The 6,979-nt window shown below is 39.9% G+C and overlaps 1 pseudogene; it reads right to left on the bottom strand.

Annotated features, from left to right (window-relative positions):
- Positions 1 to 789: 789 nt before the first annotated feature.
- Positions 790 to 909, bottom strand: LOC129904780 (5S ribosomal RNA; annotated as a pseudogene).
- Between the last annotated feature and the right edge of the window lie 6,070 nt (positions 910 to 6,979).

The following is a 6,979-nucleotide window of genomic DNA, read 5'->3' as shown; positions in this document are numbered from 1 at the left end:
ACAACGTTGCCCCAAAAATGGTGGATTCCTTAAGGGACGAGGATGGCAAACTTAAGGAATAAATGGCGCAACTCCTATTCGCCCCAAGAAGCACAGGATATAGGTTGGGATAAAGCTACTACTCCAAGAAAATCTTATCGTCGGAATATTAGCACTGCCTAATTGGAATTGGAATGACTACAAGTACAAACAAAGGAAAGTATGAGTACCCTCTAAAGGGGGAAAGTTAATGAGAAAATGGCAAAAGTAAGGTGAAGGCAATCGATATGGGAATATATTTAAGATGGACGTCTAAACATCAACAAGATATCTTGCCGAACCAAGTTAGAAAGGTCCGAAAGCGACCAATAATTGGATGGAAGCCAAAATGCTACATAAGGCAGCGTTAAGAAGTTTTTGACGAGACCCTGACTGACATAACACTAGAAGGCAACTGCGGATAAAAACAAAAAAGTGTAACCATGAAAGGATATCAACCAACTTAAGAGACATTACGAAGGATAATGACAACATGCTAGACCGAAAGCCAAAATGTTAGTTATAGAGTTAGTCGCAAATGATGTTGCGATAGATAAATAATCAAAGCAAAAGGAATAGAAAGCCTCCTGTGGTAGAAAATGAGGAGAACACAAATTAAAAAAAAAGATCATGGAGCTAAAGATCTACGCCGATACTGGATGCAAGATAACAGACAAAAGGACTGGGAAAAACATTAAGACTCGCGAGACAACGCTAAGGTAAATCTGGAGTTGAGTTGAGTGCCCTACATAGTATGGTAAGGATTACAATGAAATGCGACACGAAGACTTCGCAGGGAGGTCACCCATCCCAGTATTACTCTCACCCCAGCACGCTTAACTTCAAAATTCTGATGGAACTTAATGTGTTAGTGCTGGTATGATCACACGAGATGGAAGAATCGGAACTAGCGATGGAGGAATGACATGAGATTATGTTCCTGTAATACTATATGTTACGTTAAGGCAATTGTAAAAAGGGCTTAAGCAAAATAAGAAGGATTAGCTAATTGCTAACTGACAACATAATCAACTACCGAGAAATGCGAAAGTAGGTTAAGCCAGACTACCGACATAGAATTGGTACTACGGGTAAGGTAAGACATGGCCACAATTGGACCAAAGACCTACCTCAACATTGAATGTAGTATAAGGGAGAGAAAGGCAAGGTAAGACATGAGAACTAACGAGATAGCACTGGGATATTTCTTGTACCCTCTCATAATCTTGTAAAGGTAAAGACTGACACAGGATAATGTGTCTAGAAGGTTACAAGTGGGGGTAAGGAAAGTGGTGAAAGAGTTTAAACGAAACTGGCAGAACTAGCTGGTTACTACAGGATGGCGAGTATATATGCTAAAATTCCATCAGAAGTATACCAGATCATGTTAGATAAAGCACAGAACAACTATGAGAGCCATTACACGAGGGGGCTGCAGCATTATTCAGTAGCCACCCCTAAGGATTGAAAAGAAGAACCCAAAAGATAGAATGTCAGTTAAAGTTCTAGAAAGAGCCAAAAAGGACTATACGAGGCTAACGATTCCCAAGTTATCAACGTCATTACACACCCATTTTATACTTTGTAAGAGTAGGGTGCTATGTGGGCTATTGTGAGTAGGCTAATAAATCAGCCCATTTGCTTCTAATCAAGAGCACCTATGCTGCTGAAATTAGGGGAAGTTATAGAACATGGAGAATGGTAAGGTTTCGTGAGGTTTCCCAAGTTAATATCTTAGATAGAGGGACTTTAATTATGGTTAACGTCTAGAGATCAGTCCAAGAAAAGATTGGGAACACAGACAGGTCTTCGTACCGCATTTTTCCTTGAGTTGTTGAATAGACTAAGCATACTATTATATGGTTGGCTTTAGGAGCAACTGAGACAATTGTCAACCACTTATTAAGATTACCTACCATAATGGCTACCACTCTGGTACCCCAATGGCTCCGTACAAGACTGGTAGAGTAAGACGTGTAAGTCACCTATTGGATGGGTAGATGTTAGAAAGACTAAGCTAAGAAGGCCCCGACATGATTAAGCAAGCTATTGACTAAAAGCCCAGAGTCGACAGGAATGATATACAGATAATCGATGTCAACATACAAAGTTCAAGTTGATGATTAGATGTTCATAATAGGGTCACCTAGAAAAGGAACTTGACCCAGAATATGTTAGACTATATCAAGTTACTCGTACGGTAGGCAACGTGATTGGTAAGTTGAGCTTACCACCTCATTTGGAAACTATACGCCCAGTCCATCAAATAAGAATGCTTCGCAAGGGTACTGACGAGTCACCCAGGGTATATTCCATAGATGAGAACCAGGAGATGAAATCTGGTGAAGAAAAACCTATCGCCCTCTTAGATCAGCAAACTGAAAGATTGTAGACTAATGACGTGCCTTCCGTTAAGATACGGTGGAAAAACCAAAACCAGAAAGAGGATGACTGGGGAAACTAAAGAGAACATGAAACGCAAGTATTCGCACCTACAACCGATGTCTATAGGTAACTCCAACTCTTGAGCACTCGTATGTTAATAATATAGGTGGAAATGTATATGATAGCATAAAGTAAAGGAACCCCTTCTATAATCTATACAAAGTCTTAAAGGAAGTTGCATTTAACATTCGGGGACGAATGTTCTAAAGGGGGGAAGGATGTTACACCCTACATCTTTGAACTCGGAGGGTTCCTTAAGTTACTTAGAAGCTAGTATGTGAGCCACTTAAGTTACGACCCTATTGAACGAATCTGAGGAAGGGAGAATGTGATACCCCATAGTAGAGAAGGTTGGAGATAAAATCATAAGAGTCCGGAAGAAATTGGAGGCCAAGTAATGGGTCGTAGGACTCGATTTATCTACTTAAACTAAACTCGGAAGTCTTACATACTTAATCTATTGGAGTACGTACCAAGCTTGGGTAGCATGGGATACATAGGATCTTAAAATAAGACGAGATTATGAACCTACGAGAGGGAGCAAAAACTAGTTTCCAAACTTATGAAAGTGAAGCAAGCAGGTGACATGCAAGCACCTCAAGAAAGGAGGTGACAAGCAAGCAGGTGACTCACCTGTCTGCTTGGGGGGGTGGACCCCGCTGCCACATGGCGGCGCGTGATAGGTCGCATGAGCCTAGGTGGCGTCCTAGGGGATGCCACGTGTCACCCTAAGGGGATGCCACGTGGCACCTTATTAAAAGGTGGATATATACATATTAATGAATCTTAAGTCATTTTGAGTCCAAAATCAGCCAAAGAATAGAGAAAAAAAACGTGAGAGAAGAGGAAGCTATGGTTGGAAAAGTTTAAGGTAAGTTCCTTGATTTTTCTTCCGTGAATTAATTAGCTACGGTGTTCCTCAAGCACGTGTAGATGTATATATGTATATATATGTATATTATGATTACTATCAAGTCATTTCTTCAGCTGTACACTTGGAAAAAAAATGGACAGAAATGTGAGAGGAAGAAGAGAGGAGGGCTACGGCCTAGGGGCTGCCAAGGTACGCCTCCAAGATTCAATCTTTAAATAGATTATCTAAGGTATACTACGATGAATTTAGGGTGCTAATAACATAAATTTACTTCTTGGGGAAGTGACGAAGTCTCACAAACAGCCCGCTCAATTTCAGCGCGTTCGAAGAAGTTCCGAGTTGCGATTTGACAATTTTGGCCAATTCCGGGTAAGGTAAGGTTTCTACTTTTAATTTGGACTTTATGGAGTTGTTATAGAGTGTGTTACACTCCCAATAGGTGGCTGTAAATATGAAAATGGCATAGAAATACTTGGCGTCCGGAATAAACTAAATTGTAGTTGTTATAGTCGAATTGTCGTCAAAGTAAGGCGTTGTTCTTGTGAGTTGCTGCTGCATGGGTGTGGTGTGTTATTTCAAGTCCTAAATATGTTCTAATATGGGTTAGGCTGATTCTGGTTGAATCCATATGAACCCCGTTGCGTATAATTAAAGGCGTTACAAAATAAAGGCTAGACGTCCTATTGTGATATCGTATTTTTGAATAAGTCGTTTGGAGTTTATGTGGTATATTATTGGTATGAATTGCTGCAGGTTGTTGTTTTTGGTTGGCTGTAGGTCTTAGGGACCTAATTGGAAATTTGGATAGGGCACATTATAGGGGAGGTGCTGCCCAATTTTTGTTAATGCCTTAACAAACTAAACAACTAGTAGAGGAAACGACTAAAGAAATAGATTCCATTAATATTAAGGCATAACCTAAGATTCTGGAAAGTTAAGAGTAGTTGATATTCGTATTACTTTCATATTGAATAGGTTCAGAAGACGATGAGATGAGCAAGATAAAGGATAACTCCCAAGAGGTATGTAAAGCTTTCTCTAGGCATGTTTTGGTATAAGTTCGTACAGCTATCTTTCTTTCCTTTTGGCAATGTTTAGACTTAAGTGAATTGTATATGAAGTGATGGGATAATTCCATTCCCAGAATTCTGAGTACGCCTCATAACCCCTATCTACTGTTCAGTATTAGAGTTGCTGTGAAGATTAAGTATTGCCTAGTAGGGCTTCTATGTGTCAGAAAGTAATGTATGGGAAGCTATCTCTCATTTTCATTGAGATGTATTTGATACAAAAATGAGGTTACAATGCCATAGTGGTTCACCGAGCCCTGTGAAGGGCCGGGTACGAAATATGTATATGAAGATCACCTGAAGGAAAGTACAAACTATATAAAGCTTATTCTCTTTCTTCTTTTGGGGCATGTCCTTGTCTTAGTTGTAAGTTGAATCTGATCTGAACTCCGAGGTAACTCCATTCTTAAACATCTCTTAATTACTTCTGAATATTAAACTCCAATAGTAGTTGAACTACTTTCCCTGGAAACTTTTATATGTTAAAGAGACAGCAAATGTACGGGCTCCAAGCCTTAAAGACTATACGAGATTAAGTGTTTATGATCCCATAAATGATTTGGCCCTACGTTAATACATGTCTAGGGTCCCCGAGATTACTTTGGAGACAGCCCATGATGGTATTTAGAGGACACTCGAGATGACTACACCGTTACTCGGGTCCTCAAACAAAAGCGTAACTTCCTTATTTGGTCGAGTCTCTGATAATGATTTAAATTCCATATAGTTACTCATGATTCTACTCATGTATACTATAACACTTCTTTCACCGAGTCCCGGACAGGGTACGTTGTCGTGCATAATTCACTTTATTATTCACCGAGCCCCTCACTAGAGGGCTAGGTACGTATGTATATATATGATGATGTGTTGTAATAATGTGGTGATGGCGTCGGGCCTATGATGGTCCTACAGAAGTGATTCACCGGACACCTGAAAGGGCCGGCTATATTGTATAAATTGAGCATGCATGCTTTTGTGATTCAAAGAGTACAGGTACATGTCTTTGATTTGATAATTTATTCCCCTTCTACTGTATATTGAATATACATCCAGTGTATTATGTTACATTTTACATACTCAGTACATATGTCATACTGACCCCCTTTCTCGAGGGGCTGCGTTCATGCCCGCAGGTACAGAGACAGATTTTAGGATTCCGTCTACTTAGGATTCCATGCAGTTCAGCTGGAAGAGGTTCCATTGTATTGGGGCCTAGTGTTTGATACTATCCACGGATGTATAAAAATATTTTATCCATTCAGGGGTACGGCGGGGGCTCTGTCCCCCCATATGTTGTCATTTATATATTTAGAGGTCTGTAGACGTGTATATGTGGGTTGTGTATGTCAGTTTGATTCAGCTGGGTCTAAAAAATATATGATATATATTATTATGTCATGGCAGCCTTGTCGGCTTATGTGCCCTGTCATGTTGTGATACAAATGAAAAGGGCTACATGTTTATGAAAATATTATCGCCCAGTGGGGCTCTGTTACATGATATTATCTTATTTATGATTCAATATGACTGCAGCTAATAGCTATGTATACAAGGGGTCAAGGTCGGCCCCCAGTCGCGGCCTACGGGATTGGGTCGTGACACATGTGCCCTACTCTTTCTTTGAGGTTAGAGGTCCATGAGAATGGAGTTTTTTGGTATGGTTTATGTTTGAATGAGTTTTGTCTCATATTAATTTGACTTTATTGGTGTTGATGTTGTATGAGTTGATGGAGATGACTTGTTATTATGTTTTGTTGATCTCTTTAACCATGTGATTATGCTGCATAAGTCAATTTTCTTGAATGTGCTATTCTACTTGAATTGTTGAGGTAAAGCCTTAGAGTTGTGATAAGACCTAAGAAGAGGTTATAAATGCTTATCTAAATGAGGCTTGATTGAGTTGATTGGAGGATAAAATTGACGAGTAGACGAGGTCCTAAATAGAACTTGTCATTATGACTTAATTGAGTCGAAATGAGAATAGAGTTGATGAGTTGGCAATGTCCCACATGAAACTAGCCGTAAGGTCTTGTTTGAGATGACTGGAGGGAGTCTTATGAGCATGAAGTCATGGGAGGAGTATCAAGCACTGAAGTGGGTAAGAGTATAGTCCATACTCAAACCCCAGAAACTACGCCACCCACGTAGGTAGGGATGGAACCGTTAAAGTCGGATGCTTCCCGTGGGATCGAACTGTTAAAGTCGGATATTTCCCATCTTATTGTCCTGAAATGATAGGACTTGACTATTCGATGTTATCCATGATTAGGTAGGCATTCATGCCCTGGCAAGGTATGGACGAACGTGGCAACAACGTCTGATTGTTGTACTATCACTGGCTCATAGGTGATAGTTTTTGGATAAGAGAAACTCCCATTTAGGTCTTGATAGTACTTCGAGTCAGTTGAGTCGTGTGGCTTGTGATTTGTCCCATCTAAACCATTTCTTGTTAGACTTAGTACACTTGAGTGAGTTGATATGTATATATATATGAGTTGAGATCCTGAGTTGATATTGATGTTTTCTTGATGTCTGTTTCATCTGGCCATTTTACATACTCGTACATTCC

Source organism: Solanum dulcamara, chromosome 9, assembly GCF_947179165.1.
Source record: "Solanum dulcamara chromosome 9, daSolDulc1.2, whole genome shotgun sequence".
Lineage (NCBI taxonomy): Eukaryota > Viridiplantae > Streptophyta > Magnoliopsida > Solanales > Solanaceae > Solanum > Solanum dulcamara.
Note: the sequence above shows the minus strand (reverse complement) of the source record. Positions and strands in the feature narration are given on the sequence as shown.